A 24,297-nucleotide genomic window follows, 5' to 3' on the forward strand; every position below is an offset into this window, starting at 1 on the left:
TGGTTGAGAGTACAAGTAACTGTGACAGGTATTATTCACAGCATGCCTTGAATGTAACTGTTTTGGGAAACCGTTAAATCGATGGTCTTAGTTTTACCAAGTAATCTTATTGATATGTTAAAGTATAACTAAAGGCAAAACTTTTTTTTTACTTTTGGAGTGGAAAGGGATTAGAACATTTGTTAGGTTTTATTGCTGTCTGCGCCCCCTTTAACTGCTTCAATACTGGACACTTTCTCCCTTCCTGCCCAGGCCAATTTTCATGTAACACTACCCAAATTAAGCACTGATTGGCAGCACTGATGGGTGGTACTGATGAGCATGCACTGATGGGCACTGAAAGGCACTACTGATTGGCATCACTGATGGACTCTGGGTGACATCACTGATGGGCACTGATTGGTATCATTGCTGGGCACTGACTGACATCACTGATGGGCACTGACTGGCATCGCTTCTGGGCACTGTTGGGGCTGCACTCATAATCAGAGCACTGAATATCTGTGCAGGACTCCCCTGTGAGCAAATGCCGCTGATCGGCTCCCCTCTCCTCACACACTGTCAGTGTGAGGGGAGGAAAGCTGATAAACCTTGGTCATCTGTGATTGGACATAGCTGATCACATGGGTAAGGAGCCACATCATTGGCTTTTTACCAAGATCGGTGATGCGCCATGTCTCAAAGGCACAGCATGCCACTGATCACCGTGCTTGCAAGAGTGGGACAACGTCATATGAAGTCACCCCAGAATGAAAGAGCCACCCCGCGGCCATTATTTGTCTAAACGATGGGCAGGAGGTGGTTAACCACTAGCCAACCAGCCGCCGCAGTTATACGGTGGCAGGTCGGCTCGGCTGCGCGAGATCACGTAGCTATACGTCATCTCGCAGTTCAGCCAATAGGGGCGCGCACAGGCGCGATCACTCCTAGGCACCCACGATCACCGCCGGGCACCTGCGATCGCTCGTTACGGGACATGGACTGTGAGGGACTATTGGCACAGCTGAACACAGAACAGAAATGGGAATTCTTCAAAAAGACTGTGTGGAACCTCACTGCTCACGGTCAAAGTTAAAAAAGCTATAAACAATAAGAAAGTAGCTTTTAAAAAATATAAAAATGAAGGAACACTAGTGTTGTTTAAATGTTACTAAGAATATAACAGGATATGCAAAAAGGAAATCAAGGATGCAAAAATTCAAAACGAACGACAGATTGCAAAAGATAGTAGGACAAACCCCAAAAAATTCTTTAAATATATTAATAGTAAAAAGGTGAAGTCTGAGCATGTAGGCCCCTTACAAAATAATCTAGAGTGGGTGACTGGGGACAAAGAGAAGGCAAATTTATTAAATGTTTTCTTCAGCTCTGTGTATACAATGGAGCATGGGGGAGCTCATGTCCAAAATGGGGGTGGGAGTGACACAGCCTCAAATCCACAATGGCTCAAAAGTGATATGGTCCAGAAATATTTAGACAGAATAAAGGTGGATAAAGCACCTGGACCTGATGGCATCCATCCACGGATCCTAGGTGAGTTGAGCTCTGTCATTTCAAAGCCACTGTATCTAATATTTAGGGACTCATTAAAGACAGGAATAGTACCACTGGATTGGCGCAGGGCCAATGTGGTACCCATATTTAAAAAGGGAACAAAGTCTTTACCAAGTAACTATAGACCTGTTAGTTTAACTTCTATAGTTGGGAAGATACTGGAACGTTTAATAAAAGACCACATGGATGAGTTCTTGCTGGAAAAAAACTATTTAAGCAGCAGACAGCATGGATTCATGAAAGACAGAAGTTGTCAGACAAACCTGATTTCCTTTTATGAAGAGGTAAGTAAAACCCTGGACAGAGGCGTGGCTGTGGACGTGATATATTTGGATTTTGCAAAAGCGTTCGATACAGTTCCGCACACACGGCTCATGTGTAAGGTAAGGTCTACAGGATTGGATATATCAGTTTGTAAATGGATAGAAAACTGGCTGAAAGACAGAATTCAGAGAGTCGTGGTTAATGATTCTTACTCTGAATGGTCCAAGGTTATCAGTGATGTACCCCAAGGTTCAGTGCTGGGACCCTTACTTTTCAATATATTTATAAATGATATTGGGTCTGAGATCAAAAGTAACATTTCTGTCTTTGCAGATGACACCAAGCTATGCAGTGGAATAACGTCCTTGCAGGATGTCGCCAATTTACAAGCCGACCTCAATGCTCTGTCTAATTGGGCGACTGAGTGGCAGATGAGGTTTAATGTAGATAAATGTAAAGTTATGCACTTGGGGGCTAAGAATATGCATGCATCATACATACTAGGGGGAGTACAACTGGGGGGATCTGTAGTGGAGAAGGATCTGGGGGTTTTAGTTGATCATAAGCTCAATAATGGCATGCAATGCCAAGCTGCGGTTTCCAAAGCGAGCAAAGTCCTTTCTTGTATTAAGAGAGGTATGGACTCCAGAGACAGAGATATAATTTTGCCCCTGTACAAATCATTAGTAAGACCTCATCTGGAATATGCAGTTCAGTTTTGGGCACCAGTTCTCAAAAAGGACATCGGAGAACTGGAGAAAGTGCAGAGAAGGGCAACCAAACTGATAAGAGGCATGGAGGAGCTCAGCTATGAGGAAAGATTAGAGGAGCTGAATTTATTCACTCTTGAGAAGAGGAGAATAAGGGGGGATATGATCAACATGTACAAATATATAAGAGGTCCATACAGTGAACTTGGTGTTGAGTTATTCACTTTACGGTCAACACTGAGGACAAGGGGGCACTCTTTACGTCTAGAGGAAAAGAGATTTCACCTCCAAATACGGAAAGGTTTTTTCACAGTAAGAGCTGTGAAAATGTGGAACAGACTCCCTCCAGAGGTGGTTCTGGCCAGCTCAGTAGATTGCTTTAAGAAAGGCCTGGATTCTTTCCTAAATGTACAGAATATAACTGAGTACTAAGATTTGTAGGTAAAGTTGATCCAGGGTAAATCCGATTGCCTCTCGGGGGATCAGGAAGGAATTTTTTCCCCTGCTGTAGCAAATTGGATCATGCTCTGCTGGTTTTTTTTTGCCTTCCTCTGGATCAACTGTGGGTATGGAGTTGGGTGTATAGGATTTTACTGTGTTTTTTATTTTGTTTTTTTATTTTTTGTGGTTGAACTGGATGGACTTGTGTCTTTTTTCAACCTGACTAACTATGTAACTATGTAACTATGTTACAGAGCGAGAACCGGGAGCTGTGAGTGTAAACACACAGCTCCCGGTCCTGTCAGGGGGAGAAATGACGGATCGTCTGTTCATACAATGTATGAACAGTGATCTGTCATTTCCCCTAGTCAGTCCCCCTTCAGTTAGAACACACCTAGGGAACATAATTAACCCCTTCCTCGCCCCCTAGTGTTAACCCCTTCCCTGCCAGTGGCATTTTTATAATAATCAATGCATTTTTATAGCACTGATCGCTATAAAAATGCCAATGGTCCCAAAAATGTGTCAAAAGTGTCCGAAGTGTCCGCCATAAAAATCGCTGATCGCCGCCATTACTAGTAAAAAAAAAATATTAATAAAAATGCCATAAAACTATCCCCTATTTTGTAGACGCTATAACTTTTGCGCAAACCAATTAATAAACGCTTATTGCAAGTTTTTTTACCAAAAATATATAGAAGAATACGCATTGGCCTAAACATTTTTTTTATATATTTTTGGGGGATATTTATTACAGCAAAAAGGAAAAAATATTCATTTTTTTCAAAATTGTCGCTCTATTTTTGTTTATAGCGCAAAAAATAAAGACCGCAGATGTGATCAAATATCACCAAAAGAAAGCTCTATTTGTTGGAAAAAAAGGACGCCAATTTTGTTTCGAAGCCACGTCGCATGACCGTGCAATTGTCAGTTAAAGCGACGCAGTGCCGAATCGCAAAAAGTGGCCCGGTCATTGACCAGCAATATGGTCCGGGGCTGAAGTTGTTAAGGAGTTCACCCTCTCAGTTTTTTCGGTTTACCATTATCATTAAAAGTGAAAGTAAAATAAAATCACACATTTTGGGTTGTCCCCAGAAAAGTTATAGTGGGGAAATCTTCCAAAAGGGACACTAGTTCTGGTGACCTGGGGGTACCAAGAAATTATTTTATTTTTCATGGATTTTCTTTCACTTCCCGTTTGGTTATAGAACAGGAAGTAAAGGGAAATCTCCACAATTGGCACAGATGGCAAAAAATAATCTGACAGGGGTTCTAATCCTCCCTTCCTGTATCCAAAATTAAAAAAAAACAACAGAAAATTGGATCCTACTTACTGTAATTTTCTTTTACTGGTGCATATCCATGGCAGCATACGTATGATAATAGCCCCGCCTACTTCCGCCCGCAGGACCAGTACACAGCTATAAAAAGTTAACACCCACACAACAGCCCATTTCCTGTACATCGCTAGGAACGAACTGGGTGGGTTCGGTATGTGCCATGGATAGTCACCAGGAAAAGAAAATTACAGTAAGTAGGATTACATTTTCTGGTTTTCTGGTGCCTCCATGGGAGCATACGTATGATAGATCAAGAACTAGGTATCAGGGTGGGAAGCTTCAGCAAATTAGATCATAAGAAAATGAGTAAGCTACTGGCTTCCTGCCAAAGACAGATGCAGTGAGCGCTACTAAGCCCATCAGTAATGCTGAAAGATTGCGCCACAATAGAACCAGATTGGCTCCCCTGCCTGCCATGATGGCTGACATCTCACTATGGCATAGGCAAGCAAATGCCTACAAGCTCTTGATGCTATGACAACAGTAAGGTTGTGAACTTTCTGCAGCTTGAAGAGCTTCCCCAATAATTCTTATACAAGAAGTTGTCTTCTGAAAAGGGTGAAGGTCTGCGTAGTACAAAAATTGAGCACCATCTGTGATACTCTCCCCATTTGCACCAACATTCAAATCCCCAGGACAGTCCCCCGGACAGGGCAGATTGAGAACATCATGGGCCTGGTGCTGAGGATTTTGGTGTTCTTCTTTTTATAAAAAATAAATAAATTAATAAAAATGCAATTGTTATAACAAATTCAATTAAATAGAGAGAGGGAGGATGAGAGATCGAGAGAGAGAGGGGTAAGGGAGGGAGGATGAGAGAAAGAGAGAGCGGGGATGAGAGCGAGAATGTATATGAGCATGCGTGGGAGTGACAGCAATGCAGACCGGCCAAGGCAAGTGACCGAAGGTACAGAACACGGAAGGAAGACTGGGTGAAGATGGAAGTGCCTGTGACCTGCCAGATTGATCACAGCGCAGCAATAGAGGGCTCAGTCGGACAGGTAAGTGTACCCTAATGTGCTAATATGCTGTGCATACTTGTACATTATGGCAAAACCTGCCTCAGGGCCTCTAAAAGTAGTTATGTTAGCAAAGTTTACTACCGCTTTAATATCACAGGATCCCAAGAGCATCTCTTGGGGCCCCCTACTGACCCTGTGGCCCTTGGGCAGTGCAAATGCAATTGCCTTAAAGGATATTACAGAATTGTTATCAGCCTCAGTGTTGCAGTTTCCCAAGTCTTTAATTGTGGGAGACTTCAATATGTGGGCAGATGATATTAGCAATACAGAAGTTCAGCAACTTCTTTGTTATGCTAATAGCCTGGGTTATACAGAGGAAGTGAGTAAACCCACCCATAGGGCTGGGCACACTTTGGATTGGATACTACATAATGGCTGTGTAACCAGGACGGACCCACCGCTAGAGGTGGCTTGGAGTGACCATTTCTTTATAGGCTTTAAAATAGTGGGTAATGTAAAGAAAAAACCCCCTCATATACCTAATAGAGTTGTTAAACCATCGCTTACACGCAATTACTCAAATGTGTCCGCAGATGCTTTCTCTAGAATATTTCTAGAGAATGCAGATATCGGGGTATTTAAAAAAATACATACCGTTGAGGATAAAATAGAAGCATTTAATTCAACAATAATAAAAACTTTAGATCTTTTGGCCCCAAAAAAACAGAGTCAAAATATAAGATCCCCAACAAATAATCCGCTCTGGTTTAATCAAAATACTCGCATGTTAAAATGGAGTTGCAGAGCGTTAGAAAAAACATGGAGGAAAGACCCTAATTCCTGTACTAGAGAGGCATATAGAGCGGCGTTGAAAATATATAAAGCTGAAATAAAAAAAGCAAAAAGAACTTATTTAACGGAGAAAATTAGGTTGGCGGAAAACAAGGCCGCAGAATTATTTAAAGTCACCAACACTCTTGCAAATCCAATTTGTTTAGATACCAAGGAAGAACTCTCTCCAGAATTAAGTGAGAAATTAGCAGAGTATTTTAAGCAAAAAATAATAGACATAAGAAATAATATACATGACTCTTGTTACACAGAAAGTTTTCCTGTATATAAAGGGGTACGTTTTACCTGTTTTTCGGCGGTAACTAGTGTAGAGATACTGACTATTCTCAAATCACTTAGAGCTTCGTCGTCAGCGCTTGACCCCTGCATTGCGCAGCTGGTGAAGGACTCGGCTGTTACCTTGGCACCATTTATAGCAGACATTATTAATATGTCCTTCGCTATTGGAACAGTGCCAAGTATTTTGAAGCAGGCGGTTATAATCCCCTTGTTGAAGAAGGCTAACGTGCCACGGTCCGATCTAAGTAATAACCGACCTATTTCGACCTTGCCTTTCCTAGCTAAAATAATGGAGAGAGCTGTTGTGTGGCAACTTCAACCGCACTTGGAGTCCAATGATATTTTTGATGAATATCAGTCTGGATTCCGCCCTGGTAGAGGCACAGAGACCACCCTGATTAAAGTTAAGGATGACTGCCTATGGGCCATGGACAGCGATGAGGCTTCAGCATTAATATTGCTGGATCTGTCGGCTGCATTTGATACTGTAGATCATGCCAGACTTTTGGAAAGGCTGGTGTCTGTGGCCGGGTTTGAGGACATGGCATTGACATGGATGGCCTCATTCCTGCAGAATAGAACTCAGAGGGTAAGACTAGGGACATATTATTCATCTAATAGCTCCTTGTCCTGCGGGGTTCCTCAGGGTTCTGCGCTATCGCCGATATTATTTAATATCTACATAAGGCCACTACTATATATTATTCGGCGCCATAATCTTAGCTTTCATGTTTATGCAGATGATACGCAAATCTATTTTAGGCTACCTAAAAATGAGGAAGTTCAGGTAGATTTGGCATCCTGCCTGGAGGAAATACAGTCCTGGATGGGAGCCAATTATTTAAAACTTAATGGCTCCAAACAGAATGTATTATTATCAGTAATCAGAGCAAAATCAGTGTGACTGATTTTCCGTCTTGGCCGGTTTCGTTTATGCCATCCCCGACCCGGGCTACCCAAGTTCGGAACTTGGGAATCATTGTGGATTCCAAATTGTCATTGAAGGCGCAGGTAAATCAGGTGGTAAGCGCATGTTACTACCAACTGAAACTCCTGCGCTCTACATTGCATTTCATTGACGAGGTGGATAAAGTCCAAGTGATCAATGCTTTTATTGGTAGTCGGCTGGACTATTGTAACGCGTTATACATGGGGTGTCCAAAAACCCTTCTGCATAAGCTTCAACTGATTCAAAATGCCGCAGCAAGGTTATTAACGGGTGTGGGTCGTCGGGACCATATTACACCTTCTCTGAAAGCCCTGCATTGGCTACCGGTGGCTGAGCGGGTCTTGTTCAAAGTGGGTTGTATCGTCCATAAAGCCATCCATAAGATAGGCCCAGGGTATCTGCAAGAAAAATTTACCTGTTACGTTCCCAACAGATCACTGAGATCTGCTGATCAGGCAAATCTGACTGTCCCTAAATTTAGAAGAACTAAATGTGGAGGGAGGACGTTGGATGCGCAGGGCTCAATATTCTGGAATTCTCTACCTCTATATATAAGACGTGAGAAGGATTTACTAAAATTCAGGAAATTTTTAAAAACGTTCCTATTTGTTCAAGTGTATGGCCCTAATTAGGGTAAGATATTAGTATTGGTATGGTATTTTAGCTTTTTTAAATGTTATTATGTATTTTATATTGTTATCTTATAGTATGAGAGATGTGTTCTGTATTTTTTCATATGTTGGTTCTATGAGCGCATCGAGGCCTGCTGGTAATGACTGCGCTCTCAATAAGCATTTTAAATAAATAAATAAATAAATAGTTGCCAACATTCCAAAAATATTGTCGGGGACACTTTTAATTACCAGTGGTATATTTAGAGTAGCTGACATCCCCTATGTTCCTCTATACATCACAGTAGTAATCCCAAAATTAAGCAAGTACTAATAATGGGCACAACAAATATGAAGACTGAGAAGATTTCCTTTAGTTGAACTAGCAAAAGTGTGCCCACCGGGGGTGCGGGCTGCACCGGGTAACACCTGCCAGAGGGGTGACAGCTGTGGGAAGCCGCACTGCTAACGCCGCACAGTCCTCACTGATCTGTGTCTAGCCGGCTGCCTCACACAGCAGAGAGAACCGAAACCGCCTCCTCTCTGTTTATATCTACAAGGGGGAGACGGCTTTGGTTTGCTCTGCTGTGTGAGAGGGAGGAGGGAGTCCAAGGGACACATCGCTGTATCACACGCTGTTCTGAGGTCTGTAAAGTTTAATGTATGCACTGAGGGGCGTCTGCATTGGAGGAGGAGGGGGGTGTCTGCACTGATGGAGGAGGAGGGGGTTTCCTGCACTGAGGGGGGTCTGCAGTGATGCAGAAGGTCTGCACTGATGGAGGAGGAGGGGGTTTCTGCACTGAGGGAGCTTGCACTGATGGAAGGGGGGTCTGCACTGATGGAGGAGGGGGTGTCTACACTGATGGGGGTCTGCACTGTAGCAGGGGGGTCTGTACTGACGGAGGAGGATGGGGGGTGTCTGCACTGAGGGGGGTCTGCACTGATGGAGAGGGGTCTGCACTCTGCACTGAATGGGGTCTGCACTGATGGAGAAGGGTCTGAACTCTGCACTGATGCAGGGAGGTCGCACTGATGGAGAGGGGAGGGTCTGCACTGATGGAGGAGGGGGGTGTCTGCACTGAGTGGGGTCTGCACTGATGCAGGGGGTGTCTGCACTGAGGGGGTCTGCACTGATGGAGGGGGGTTTGCACTCTGCACTGAGGGGGGTTTGCACTTTGCACTGAGTGGGGTCTGCACTGATGGAGTGGGAGGTCTGCACTCTGCACTGAGAGGGATCTGCACTGATGGAGGGGTGTCTGCACTGTGCACTGAGGGGGGTCTACACTGAGGGAGGGGTGTCTGTACTCAGAGGGGACTATAGTTGGTGGAGGGGGGTGACATCAATTTTTTCCGCACCAGGTGACACAACCCCTAGTGATGCCACTACCACCAACCCCCTTGATATCAAGGGTGTCTAGGTCTCTTCCCCAAAATGGTCCACTGTCTGGGGTGTCTTTCCATTGCGATGCCATAAAACAGGAAGAGAAAACTTCCTTGCTCTAGAGCCAGCTCCAAATCGCTCCTGGTACAGACAGTTTGAATCCGAGACTAGTGAAAAGTTATCAATGAGAAAATGCACTTGTTCTGAGCTGTGAGTGGGGCCATCCAGACATTCCCAAGATGAGTCGGTTCCAGCGACGATCTCCAAACCTATCCAAATTACTGGAATATCTGGAGGACCATGTCAGGTTGCTTGATAGAACCTGCACCAATAATTCTCCATCTAAGGATTTCTCTATGAAAATACTTCAAGAAGACATTGGGGCAGATTCACATACATTTAGATGTATCAGAGATACGCTACGCCGTCGTATCTTACCTGGCTTTAAGTCGAATCCAGGAAGATTTTGCGCCGTAAGTTACGGCGGCGTAGTGTATTTCTGGCGGCGGAATTAGAATCGGCGATTACGGGGGGTGATTCATTTAAATGAAGCGCGTCCCCGCGCCGATTGAACTGCGCATGCTCTGTTTCGAAATTTCCCGCCGTGCTTTGCACGAAATGACGTCGCAACGACGTAATTTTTTGAACTTAGATGTGACTTACGTCCATCCCTATTCACGGACGACTTACGCAAAAAATTTAAAAAAATCAAATTTCGATGCGGGAACGACGGCCATACTTAACATGGCAAGCCTATCTATACGCCGCAAAATAGCAGCTTTAACTATACGACGGAAAAAGCCGACTAGAGACGACGTAATAGAATGCGACGGCCGCGCGTACGTTCGTGGATCGTCGGAAAAAGCTCATTTGCATACCCGACGCGGAAAACGACGCAAACTCCACCCAGCGGACACCGAAGTATTGCATCTACGATCCAAAGGCGTACGAAGCCGTATGCCTGTCGGATCGAACCCAGATGCCGTCGTATCTTGGTTTGAGGATTCAAACTAAAGATACGACGCGGGTAATTTGAAAGTACGCCGGCGTATCAGTAGATACGCAGGCGTACTCTCACTGTGAATCTGGCCCATTGAGGCTAGTACTAGATCCAGCACCCTAATACATGAGGTGCTGACCAAAAGACAAGGAGCAGGATCACAGAATGGTAGTGCATAGGTCCAAAAGCAAGGCACAAAAATTGCTTAAGGGATGGGAACATTAATTATCTTTGATGCCTGCCAAGCCAGAAAGTGTCCCAGGCAAAGGGAGGCATTGCAAAGTATGTATTTTTCTATGGAATACTTGCACCTGAACCCATCCCCTTAAGGCAATGTTTCCACCATTGCGACCCCAATGTCACGCAATTCAGAGTGCGACCTCGACTGCAGTCCCAATCCAACTTTACAGTCTCTGGATCAAAGTTGCATCAAAGTAGCGCAGGAACCGTTTCAAAGATGCTGCAACTCTAAATCGCATAGACTGGAACAGGTGTCATTGAAATCAATGGGCTGTGACTTGGCATGCGACTTTATGTGATCAAAGTCGCACGACAAAGCGCACTAGTGGAAAGTGAGCCTAAAGCTTTAAGATACATACTAGATATTGCCACCATGGGCTTTTGGATAGTAAACTGTTTGCTACCACAGAGGATATGCAGAGATATGTGGAGAAAATACGCTTATTAACAATTAGAGGGAGAAAAAGACCTTGCAATCTGTACTCTATCCTTCTTACTCTAGTAATGACAAGTGTTCAACTTTAGCCACATCTCTAATGCCGTTGACCGGGACTCTCAAAAATACCCTATCCCAGGAAGGCCACGTCTGCATGCCTGCCTACTTCTTCCAACTGAGGAAATGTTGTAGCAGGTTTCTTACCTAGAACCTGCTCTGGTTTCTTACCTTAAACCTGCTCTGGTTTCTTACCTTGTCCCTCTGGTTCTTCTCTGCTCATGGTAAACTTACCTACCTTAAAGAAAATGGGCAGCAGAGGCAGAACCTTATGCCTCGTACACAGGACCATTTTTCTCTACAGGAAAAAAAAAAGTTTTTCACAACGTGATTTCTCTCCAACCTGACTTGCATACACACGTTCATGCAAAAAAAGTCTGACCAAAGCGCAGTGACGTACAACACGTACGACGGGCCTATAAAGGGGAAGTTCCTTTCAAATGGCGCATTCCCTTTGGGCTGCTTTTGGGCTGCATACTTGATTCTGAGCATGCACGTTTTTTTTCCCCTCGGAAAAGCATACACACGACCGTTTTTCGCTGGAACGGTAGGGAGCTATGTACATTGTGAGCTTCGCATAATATGCATTAGAAGCTGCACCAAGTCAGGTAGAGTCCAACTTATTTTCTAGCTAGTAAAAGTCCAGGACAATTTAACTCTTTACTCCTCAGCCTAACTGTTCCCGGGCTGCCCCTTTCATTAATTGGATTTTAGTTCATCTCATTATGGAGGCTCAGCATCAAATGTGGACATTACCTTGGGCAGTCTGCATGCAAATAGGTAGTTTGCTGAGGAACACCTACTCTTCCAGACTGACATCCACCCATCAAGGCATATTGATTTTTTGATTTTCTTATTTCCTCCTAATGCCTCGTACACACGATCGGAATTTCCGATGGAAAAGGTCAGACGGAATTTTTTTATTGGATACTCTGACTGTGTGTATGCCCGGTTGGAAATTCCGACGGAATAAGAAAGAGAACATGTTCTCGTTTTCCCGACGGAAAAAAATTCTATCGGAGATTCCTTTCATCTGTATGGAACTCCGACGGAGAAAAAAACAGGCATGCTCGGAAACAATTTGACGCATGCTCGGAAGCATTGAACTTCATTTTTCTAGGCTCGTCGTAGTGTTGATCGTCACTGCGTTTTTGACGGTCGGAATTTGGTGTGTCCGTGTGTATGCAAGACAGCTTGAACGGAATTCCGTCGGAAAAACCCATTGGAGTTTATTCAACGGAAACTCCGATGGTGTGTACATGGCATAAGAGTCAGCACACTGCTTGCATCAGGGCTGAAGACTCCTAAATATTGATAAGTGAATTCAAAAGTACATTTGGTCTGTTATGATGAAAGAATAGATTTGCTGCAAATTAGCCCAGGTTATTGAAAGCAACAACAAGGAAAAATTTTTACCAAAATGTTTGCACCATAGTGTGTCCAAGTGTACACATTTACAAGGGTACACAGTCAATAGAAGTATGGTGGGTTGGCAAACTTTTATATTGGCTAAATCAGGAGAGAGAAGATAAGTCTCAAAACTAAAGAACCACTTTCTGCGTGTGGTTTGTTGTGTTTCCCAGACCTTTTTAGCTGGCCGTAGATGGCGGCAGGGATGAAAATGCTTGATTCCACAGTCACAGTCAGTGTTGATGTGGGAATCCCTCCTGCAGAGTTTTGCTGTTCTCCTGATGGGAGAAGGGAAGGGAGAACACATGGCGATTACTGCTAGCAACTTTAGTCACTGGCAATAACCGCAAGAAAAATCCAACAGGCTGTTTGTACCCAAGTTGATTAATTAATCAACTTATCAACTTTGGTACAATCAGCCTGACCATACAATACATGGTTCGAATCTTCGTTGGTCCCTGCTGAACCAGACAAGATTTGAACCGTCTATGGCTGGCTTTAGACATTCAGTTTACTCTACAATATTTTCCAGAAGCTGTTATTTTTTATTTATTTTTTGTCTTAGTTTTTTTGGTACAAGACTTGTTGGGTAATTAGTAGCATACAACAGGCTGAAAGGCTAAGCAGTGACAAATATAAATAGAATATGTGCCCTCAAGTCACATTTATCCCTAATCCTTCACTTGATCCCAACAATTAACCCCAATCTGACCTTCACTCAAACATTTTACCAAACCATAAAAGTTAATCATTGACCCTTAACCTTCCCACTAACATTTCCACTTAACCTCTAACCTAAGAGCCGGTTCACACTGGGGCGACCTGGGATCCGACTTCAAGTCGCCCCAAGTCGTGCGGTCGAGAAAATGAATGGAAGTGAATGGAGCCGTCCTAATGTACACTACTGAAGTCGCTCCGACTTCAGAAAAGGTTCCTGTACTACTTCAATCCGACTTCTAGGCGACCTGTAGGCAACTTCCATTTAAATCAACCCATTGATTTAAATGGAAGTCGCCTCAGAAGTCGGATCACTGTCTTAACTGAAGCAACAATACAGGAAGATAACATACATTTCTCAGGCAAACATCTCCCTCCCCCTCCCTCCCACCGAGCTAATTGTTTTTTGATTGGCCACTGGAAAGTCTCCTGTCCTGGAGGCGACTTGAAGTTGCCTTGTAAGTTGCCTGATGATTCATACTCAAGTCGTGTCCAAGTTGCCTCCCAAAGTCGTGCTAGACGGTCATTTTTTGTGATGAAAAAAAATGACGTTTTTTAAAATGATAGTGTGTGGGGAAAACGTCGTTTTATGTCTTCAGAAAAACGACCAAAAAAAAATTCGAACATGCTCGAATTTTTTGTGTCATTTTTCAAAATGTCGTTTTTTGTGTCAATTAAAATGATAGTGTGTGGGCAAAATGACGTTGAAAACGACGTTTTTTAAACCCGCACATGCTCAGAAGCAAGTTATGAAGCGAGCTTCAATGGAACAGAGTGCCGTCATACGTGCTGAACGTAACATCGCTTTGCTAGAGCATTTTGAAAAACGATGGTGTGTATGCTACATCGTTTTTGAAAATGAAGTTTCAAAAATGTCGTTTTTTTTCATCACTTCAAACGTCATTTTTTTTTCATCACAAAAAATGACCGTCTGTACGCGGCATAACCCTATGTAATGAAGAGCTTAAAACCGGACTTCAAACACCACTAAATGTGATTTATGAAGTTTCAATATAAGCCCTCAGAAATATTAGTAGCTATTATAAACATCTGCAAGCTTTGTGTATCAGTACTACTTGGTCCAAGAATAAAGTGATACACCCCAAAAGCTTGTCCTGAAAATTACAATTTAAAGTTTCACACACATATGTGATGTAAGCTCAGCTCCTTCTTGTGAATATTAAAGATAAGTGAAGGCTCATCTTGTAATGTCGGCTCAGGAGATGTTTTTTGAAGTGTTATTTTCATTATGTGATTTATTACACCCCAGCCAGAATGTCTCGTATCTACCCATCTAGTACTGGTCAGTGTTGGCGGTGCAGTTTTTCCCTGGCAGACTCGGAGCACATTTTTTGGACGTGTTCTCACGTCCAGAACTTTTGGTCAGAGGTGGTGGGGTGTCTGTCAGGGGTGCTCAGTGTTCCGGTTCCTCTGGCCTCCAGGGTTTGCCTTATTGGGCTGGTCGAGGAGGTTGTTCCCTCCCTGGCACATCGTACCTTACTGAATATTGGGCTGTTTTATGGCAGGAAAGCTATCCTATTGAAATGGAAGAACTCCAGTGCTCCAACGTTATCATTCTGGAAGGGGCTGGTCAACTCTGTAATCCACATGTGTAAGGCTACTTACAGGTCAAGGGGTTGTGATAAAAAATTCAAGCGAGTTTGGCAAGCTTGGCTAGACTCCTCAGACACGGTGGGTTAAGGTTGTTAGTTTACTGCGAGAGGATTCCATTCCTCCCTTGGGGTTCTTCTGAATAGAAAGGTTTTATAACCAATAGCATATCTTTGACGTGAGAGGCTGTTTTCAGTTTATTCAATTTTTTCTCCGTTTGTATTACATGTACTTTGATTTGAATTAATCTAATTTCATTGAGCCAATGTTGCTTGGGGTCATACAATTTCCTGGATTGTACTTGGTGCTTCGCTATTTGACTGCAATGGGCTTGGTGGTTGGTCGGGGGTTGGGGTAGGGAAAAGGGGGGTTTAAGGTTATTGGTTGTAATTGTTACTTGTTTGTGTGTCGACCCTGCGTGGCCTCTGTCAGGGCAGGCATGTTGCCTACCTTGTGTTTGTGTTGTTTGTATGAAAAATCAATAAAAAGAATAAGAAAAAAAAAAGATTTGTCCCTCATTCTCATCCTAGAAAGCTGTCAGCACATTTTTTTTACATTTGTTATTTTCTAATCGTATACTCTGTCAATGTCATCTTTTATATTTCTCACTATTTATTATGACTGAATTACATTTTCAATTATTGCAATTCACTGGCACCAAAGCAACTCTGAATATTGTTGAAGCTCCACAGGCCAAATATGCATGTAAAAACAGTGCATATCACCAACAATAGCTCATCCTGACAAACACCAGAACTCGCCAACAGATATCACGGATCTGCTGAGTGTTTGACAAATCTTCGTTTACATCCAACTCAGAGAAAGCTCAGCCAACCCTCCCAGCATCAGCCTTGCTTTAAAGGTTTCCCTCTCCCTGGCCCCTGACACCGTGAAGCACAATAGGGCCCCATTTTAAAACTACACAAGCCTATTTTAGGCTCACGGTATCTCTCAGTTCCACTTTAATGAAGGGGCACAGGCCTCAAAACTTGTAGGCTTAGTGGAGAACCCACTTCACCCCACACCCAGATTTGGTCCCTTTCTAGTTCTAGCTTGAGACACTTCCACAGTTTCTGTCCTATGACTTCACCAATGTCCACCCCAACATTTTCATTCTAATACTCTCCTCTCCTAATATCGTCTTCCTGTAAGAGGACTGTCTACATCTGTTGGTAGGTGCTGGTGTTTGTCATGATGAATTATTTTGGTGATGTGCATTAATCAAGTTGCTGCCACTATCCGGTGTACTCTTGTTTTATTTCTGTTACTGTTATAACTGTGTAGCACCCTCTAGTGTGTGCTATTAGTATTAAGAGTAGGTGAAAGTACATCTGGCCCAGGGATAAACCTGAGTCACTGAATCTGGGTCAGGGTTATTTGAGGCCAGGGTTGGATGACTCATCCTCGCAGCTCTCTGGTGCCTCCGCCTGTTTCTAGAATGTTGGAGAACATTCTAGAACAGAAATCACTAAATGGCGAACCGTGGTCTGAATCTGGCCTGAGTCACTGTTCCATCCGGACCTGCTGCAGTCACGTCATTTAGGAGCCTGATCAGTTGCCCTCACTGCTGTCATCCTTATCGAGTGGTTATCAGTGGCAGGACAGCTCTGCATGGAAAACTAGAGGCAGCAGGATGACATCAGAGGCAGTACAGCTCCAGATGCAGGGCGGTAGCGGGCAAGTTTACTAGAAGGTAATTGATTGCTGGCAACCAATCACAAGCTGGTTACCAGGAAAAGTTGTGCAGCTCCCGCCCTCCTTCTGGAGCTGTCCTGCTGCTAGCGATATCGTCCTCCTGCCTCCCGGTGTCCATGCAGAGCTATTCTGCCTCCGATGTCAGCCTCTGGCCTCCTGCCATCCAGGTGGAGATTTTCTGTCACCAATGTCAGCTTTAGATGTGCCTCCCACCTTCCGTCCTGTGTAGGTAGGACATCAAAGAGAGCTGTCACTGCTGTGAATGATGTGTGGGAAGCCGGGGATGATGTGAAGGGGGCTGTGGCAGGAATCTGGAGAAGGGGGGGATTTTAATGGAGGGGGGAGCTGAGGACAGAAATTTAAGGGGGGTGAGGACAGGGATGTGAAGGGGGTGAGGACAGGAATGTAAAGGGGGTGAAGACAGGAATGTAAAGGGGGGTGAGGACAGGAATGTAAAGGGTGAGGAAAGGAATGTGAAGGGGAAGACAGGAATGTGAAGGAGAAGGGAGGTGATATAAAGAGGGCTGAGGACAAAATAAAGAGAGGATAAAAGGGTTGAAGTGTTACTCCTTGGAATCCGGCAAATCTTCAGCTAGCCTTGAAGTATTAAGAATAGGGTAATCCTTAATGAAAGGGTATAGCAAATTTGCTCATCTGGTGGGCTGCGCCACTAGGAGAACCATCGGGAGTCCAGATCTATTTCAGCAGGATTCCGTTGTATTCATGGAATCTACAAGTTGACAAATGGTCCCGGTAATATGCCCATAATTATTGCTGTGCAATCTGTTTCAGGTTTGCAGTAAGGATATCATCATTGATTCAATTTTGACATTGTACTGTGACTACTGATTGATAGTGTTTCTGCCGGCGTTTACAACCTATTGGCAACCATTGGTAACCTATAATCTTCTTTGTTCGTCTTCCACAGTCATCGGCATTAGCACACACTCATCGGAGCAGGATCCATGAGACTGCATTGTTATCTTGATGTTCTTTTGATCCAGCTATATGAGCTATTGAATTATTGACTGCTACTCATCATTTACTAGCATACAGGGACACTTACTAGCATTGGGTATACCAAGTAGGGATGCTCCGCGGCACTCAAATTTGCCACAAACGCCCCATATGTCCGGTTAGTTTGCGAGCAAACAAACACCCGATGTTCGAGTCGAACTTAAGTTTGACTCGAACATCGGGACCATCCCCAATACCCAGCCATTCATCCTATTATGTATACTGTATTTATGTGTGGGTATGTGAATTCATGGTGGAGCCTAGATATTTTTTTTGATACAGACAACGCTGTCTTTTTAGATGATTAGATGATTGAAGGTGGAGGATTCTCTTTTTGTATTTGACATGTCTTTTTACAAAAAATGTTGTCATAAATTTTTGAATATTTTCTGTTTTCTACTTTTTTGATTACTATATACATGTGGCTCTATTTTGTGGCACTTTGAGTGTTCCTTCTCTTTGGTACAGTCCTTCTCTTTTTTATTTGAAATATACCTAGGTGTCCCTCACTAAGGTCTGTACTTTGGAAAATGTCCACCACAGCCTTGATCTATGCCTATGCCTGATCCAGATAAAGGTAAGCAAATGTTGCGATATACATTAATGCCCCGTACAAATGATCGGGATTTCCAACGGAAAAAGTCAGACAGACTTTTTCCATTGGAAATTCCGACCGTGTGTATGCCCCATCTGACTTTTTTATCGGAAATTACAAGGAATTCCATCAGTTTAGATAGAGAACATGTTCTCTTTTACTCCGATGGAATTCCGTCGGAATTCCGATGTGATTTTGGCCGGTCAAAAGTCTGACCATGTGTACGGGGCAATACATTTACTTTGTTAGCCAATTTGTTCCTATCACTTCTAAGTAGAAGTGATGTAGATGAAACCCCTGACACAATTTCAGGGCTAACCCCATTTCTGCCATTTGACCCAAATCATAATAGTGAGACATGCAGAGAGCTGAGAAACAAACTACATCCTCACCTTCTAGTGTCCAACCTCCAAGAGGAAGGAATGCAGCCTGTGCGGCTTCCTTTATTAACAATATGACATCACAAGCATAAGCATACAGATTGGTCCGTTTCATACAATTCAGCCCCTTATTACACGCCCCCTGTGACGTCTGTACTTGGCATCATGGCACATATTCCCCAACACATGTAGTCTCGTGTAATACAGGGACCTCAAACCCAAGTTTTCAGGGGCAAAGCCATACTTGGTATAGGGCTCTTCATAGAACAAACAGTCCACGTGTCATTCAGGCATAAATGTTTCTTCCACAATCGCCATGTTTGGTTCTTTCAGTGAAACAAGGAAGAAGTAACAGAAGAAGGAGGAGGAGGGGTGATTTCCTCTTGCAACTGAGTCCATATTTGTTTTTCTCCATGGAGGGGCTTTTGGAATGAGAAGTTTAGGAGTGCAGTAGAAGGGAGGGGTTGGAGAATAAGGAGCGAGGGGGGGTTTGAACACATCTGAATAACTCTCCGTTGTCTCTTTTTCAATGCTGAATTGTACTGTGTCTTTAAAACATTATTTGTTTCTTCATGTAAAGATAATAACAATATTGTAGTATATACCCATACATAATAACTCCATATATCTTATATAAAAGGAAATAAAACAAATAAACGATATGCTGGAGGAAAGGCAACATTTAAGTAGCTCTATTCATAACACAAAAATATTCATTTTAGTACGTCCATCACAGAAGAAACACACAAAAACAACATATACAACTAAAACGGGGATATGCAATTAGCGGACCTCCAGCTGTTGCAGAACTACGATTCCCATGAGGCATAGCAAGACTCTGACAGCTAAAAGCATTACACCCAGAGTCAGAGGCATGATGGGACTTGTAGTTTTGCAACAGCTGGAGGTCCGCTAATTGCATATCCCTGAACTAAAACAAGATATATCAAATTTGCCTGCAATAAACCGTTTCACTAAGATAAGATGACATAAATTCCAAGGATACCAAGAATGTCACACAATATATTCTCACATAGATAACAGCCACCGCAGGATTCAAGTGGAATTCCTGGCAATTTTTTCATTTCCACGTCACACACACATGTTCCACATTACTGTTATAGATGTAGACCTGCTTTTACCATGAGCTCTTATTACAGTTATCCCAACCAGGGCCGTCTTTAATGTTGATTGGACCCTGGACGAAAAATTCTTGAGCCCCCCCCAATGCAGTTTTGCTCTCCACCTTCTCTGAGACATACAATAAATATCAGCTAGACTTAAAATGAGTTTACTGTATCAGATCAGGCAGTGATTGCGATTGGTTGCCAGAGGTTACAGCATATCATTACAACTTACTGACTGGTTGCTAGAGTAAGGTGACCAGATTTTTAAAATGAAATCCGGGGACATATTTTTACTAGTAATGGCGGCAATCAGCGACTCTCTGCCCGTCACCGCCCACCTCATGGCTTGTCAAGCCTTACTCTTCGGCCCCCGGCTACTACTGGGTGGGGGGCGGAGGAAGATCACTACGCCAGGGAAGGCAAGGAGATAAACAGGCAGGCGGCTGGCCGGGACTTGAGCCAAGGCAGAAGAACATGCTAGCGGAGCAAAATGGGCGTGCACCCGAAACTGAAGAAATGGTCCCTCCACTCCGACCAGCACATGATCATCAGAAAGGGGCACAGATAATGGAAAAAAATACACCCCCTAAGCTAGTAGGAGCGGCAGAGCGTGAGTGTGTAATTCAGAATTATTTTTTTTATTCTGCGCTGACTGTCTTTGAAATTGCCCCAGCCCCTTTTCAAATCCAATCTGGGGACAAAACCAGGGACAGACTTGGTCCAGGGACAGTGTCCTCAATCCGGGGACTGTCCCCTGAAAACGGGGATGTCTGGTCACCCTATGCTAGAGGTTACAGCACACATTACGGTTCACTGATTAGTTGCTAGAGGTTACAACACATGATTTCTTCTTGTTGATTGGTTGCTAGAGATTACTGTACAGTAATGCGTCTCACTGATTGGTTGCTATAGGTTGCAGCACATCATCTCTTCACTGCAGAGAGGCATGATATACAAATGAATGTCGCCTTTATTCACATATCAATGCCGATGGCCTCAACTATTTACATATGAATTTTCCTGTTATTTACATATCAATGACGGTTATTTACATGTAAACCCAGGGTCTGCAGGTGAGTTGAGTTGAGTTGCATCTTGATATAGCGAGGTAATTTACCCCGTGGGATCTCAACGCGCTTAAGTTGAGGGTGATTAGAAACTTTTTACAGTAAGTGCTTGGTGAGAAGTGAAAACATCGCTCTCTGGGGCATGCGTTTTTTTTTGTGATAAGTTCTAGATTTGAAGTGCATACATAGTGGTTTGAAGTGAGGTGAGTCCTCTGTACACAACAATAGGGCAGAGCTGGGCAGCATTAGTAGCAGCACTTCACACTGAGATATCAGGACACAGCACAGGACTAAAACTTCAAGGGACAAGGGAATTTTAACTGGGATAGTTGGCAAGTATGAGGAAGCGGCTTTGGGCCCCACAACAATGACAGGGCCTAGGGCAGCTGCCCTTTTTGCCCTGCCTTAAAGACGGCCCTGATCCCAACTTGGTTTATTGCTACAACCTCTGGGGCCAGCCTCATAGTGCAGAGTGACAATTAGAAAGTTCACAACTCATGAGCTTGTTTGGATAGGACAGGGGTGGCCAACCAGTGGCCCGGGGGCCGCACGTGGCCTACGGAGCCCTCTGATGTGGCCCGTGAACTTCTGCTCTGGAATAGTGGGTTGGCAAGCCCAGATCGCAGGTTGCCGACCAGCCATACCACAGCATCTGTGTTGTGAATGAAGCTGGTGGTAGAGGAAGAAAGCGGCTGTGGACCAAAGCCCCATAAGCTGATTTTTTTCTATACAGCTTTGCCACAGGGGGAGTCTATAACAAAGTTCAGCTAACCCGCAGGATAGACACAGGTGCACTAAGCTGCACCCGCGGTGTGGGTAGACTGCAGCAGATCAGTGTTGTGAATGAAGCTGGTGGTAGAGGAAGAAAGAGGCTGTGGACCAGAGCCCCATAAGCCGATGCTTCCTCTACAGTGTCGGCTTTGCCACAGGGGGGAGTCTATAGCAAACTTCAGCTAACTCACAGGATAGAGGTGCACTATACTGCACTTGCGGTGTGGGTAGACCGCAGCACATCAGTGTGAAAGCAGTCTTAGGCCCTTTTCACACGATCAGCCCAACCAAATGGGACCCTCAATTCACCTCTACAGAGTGACAGTTGTCCATTTACACTCGCCTAACTCCAACCTAAAAAAACAGAAGGGAATTCGTCTCCTTCCATCTGTGCAGATTGACAGGCCTATAGAGTAGCCGTGACCTGTCATCCACCCGCTCCGCTCTTTGTGGCCCGCGACTGGTTACCAAGTTCCTTAAAGCGAAGCTCCTCCAAGATTTTTTTTTTCTCTAAAATGCTGAAAAAAAATAAAAAAATAAAATATTTTTTTTTTTAATATACATGCCTGAAGTGCCTGTTGCTAGGCAGATCGTCCTAATCTGCCACTTCCTGATCCGCGGTTCGTCTTCTTTCTTCTGCTCCTCGGCTGCTTCCTGGGGAATGGGGGAGCGGTGTCTTCTGGGTCCTTGTGTGTGTCCCAGGAAACATCATCCATTCACGTCGTGCAGGTTCGCTCATGCGCAGTAGGGAATCGGGCTGTGAAGCCGCAAGGCTTTACTTCCTGATTCCCTCACCGAGGATGGCAGCGGGGCAGCCAAGACCCGAGCGTTTGCTCAGCTTTGGCTGCAGTCATCGTGGGCACCCTGGACAGGTAAGTCTCCTTATTAAAAGTCAGCAGCTACAGTGTTAGTAGCTGCTGACTTTTAATTTTTTTTTTTTTTAAACCGGACCACCACTTTAACCACTTGCTTACTGGGCACATAAACCCCCTTCGTTCCCAACTGACAATTTCGTTCGTAACTGACAATTGCGCGGTCGTGCGATGTGGCTCCCAAACAAAATTGGCGTCCTTTTTTCCCCACAAATAGAGCTTTCTTTTGGTGGTATTTGATCACCTCTGCGGTTTTTATTTTTTGCGCTATAAACAAAAAAAGAGCAACAATTTAAAAAAAAAATATTTTTTTTTCACTTGTTGCTATAATAAATATCCCAATTTTTTTTTTAAAAAACTATTTTTTTTCTCAGTTAAGGCCGATACGTATTTTTCGACGTATTTTTGTAAAAAAAAAAAAAAAATCGCAATAAGCGACTGGTTTGCGCAAAAGTTATAGCGCCTACAAAATGGGGAACAGAATTATGATTTTTTTTATTATTTTTTTTTACTAGTAATGGCGGCGATCTGCGATTTTTATTGGGACTGGGATATTGCGGCGGACGTATCGGACACTTTTGACACAAATTTGGCGCCATTCACATTTATACAGCGATCAGTGCTATAAAAATGCACGAATTACTGTATAAATGTGACTGGCAGTGAAGGGGTTAACACTAGGGGGTGAGGAAGGGGTTAACTGTGTAGCCTGGGTGTGTTATAACTGTGTGGGGGGAGGGGGGTGACTGGGGGAGGGGACCGATGCTGTGTCTCTATGTACAAGAGACACAGATCGGTCTCCTCTCTCCCTGACAGGACGTGGAGCTCTGTGTTTACACACAGAGCTCCACGTCCCTGCTGTCACCGCCGTGTCACCGACGATCGCGTGTACCCGGCGGACATCGCGGCCGCCCGGTACACGCATCGGGTCTTCGGCGATGCGTCGGGACAGTTTTTACCCGCCGCGCGCCACCCAGTGGCGCGCGTGGGTAATGCACATAAAAGGCCGTGTTTAAACGGCCACTTGGCACTTGAGAGCCGCGCTGCGGACGTATTTCGTCTATAGCGCGGATCTCAAGTGGTTAAGTGGCCCTCGCTATTCAATAGGTTGGGCACCCCTCAGATAGGATATGCATAAAACCCATCCAATAATAAAACTTCCCAAGTATGTATGACCTGCACAAATACACATGCTGCTGTAAGGACTGTACCGAATGTAATTCCCAAGTGGGCAAAACTTTTTTATTAACTTGCATAGATTGGTAACAAAACCCTGATTAGTTTGCATAGATTGTTAACGAAACATGCATTTTTGTGGGGTAAATCTTCCTTTATAATAACTCTTCTTCTTTTTTGCAGGTAAATAGTAAATTCCAAGCAGAAGCAACATGCTATCATTTAGTTCTCGGCAAAGGAGTGATGCAGGCGTTTTAACATCCACAGAAGGCTTAGAGCAGGGGTGTCAAACTCAATTTCATTGTGGGCCACATCAGCATTGTGATTGCCCTCAAATAGGCTGGTTATATCTGTAAGATTAGATGTCCAGCGCATCCCCTCCCCTTTACATTAGATGTCAAGAGCCACCCCACCCTCAGAAATTGAGTCCCCCACTCTCCCTTACATCACAGTGCTGTCAATTTTCATCAGATCTTCCCATAGGAGACAGCAGTGCTGCACAAGCCCCTCCCCGCTCAGTGAGCAGAGAGGGGCTTGTCATCCGCTGGCTCAGCGGAGATCTGCAGACAGATCTCCCGCTGAGCTGGCGGGAGCTGGCAGGTCCTTCAGTCTATTTTCATCGGTTTTGACCGATCGTGTGTACGGTAGTGTTGAGCAGAATATGCCATATTCGATTTCGCGATATATCTCGAATATATATTCGAATATTCGAGATATATTCGCTAAATTCGAATATTCGTGATATTTTATCGAAATTAATTGAATGCGATTTTTCGCTATTGC

The sequence above is a fragment of the Rana temporaria genome, chromosome 12 (genome assembly GCF_905171775.1).
Source record: "Rana temporaria chromosome 12, aRanTem1.1, whole genome shotgun sequence".
NCBI classification, from domain to species: Eukaryota; Metazoa; Chordata; class Amphibia; order Anura; family Ranidae; genus Rana; species Rana temporaria.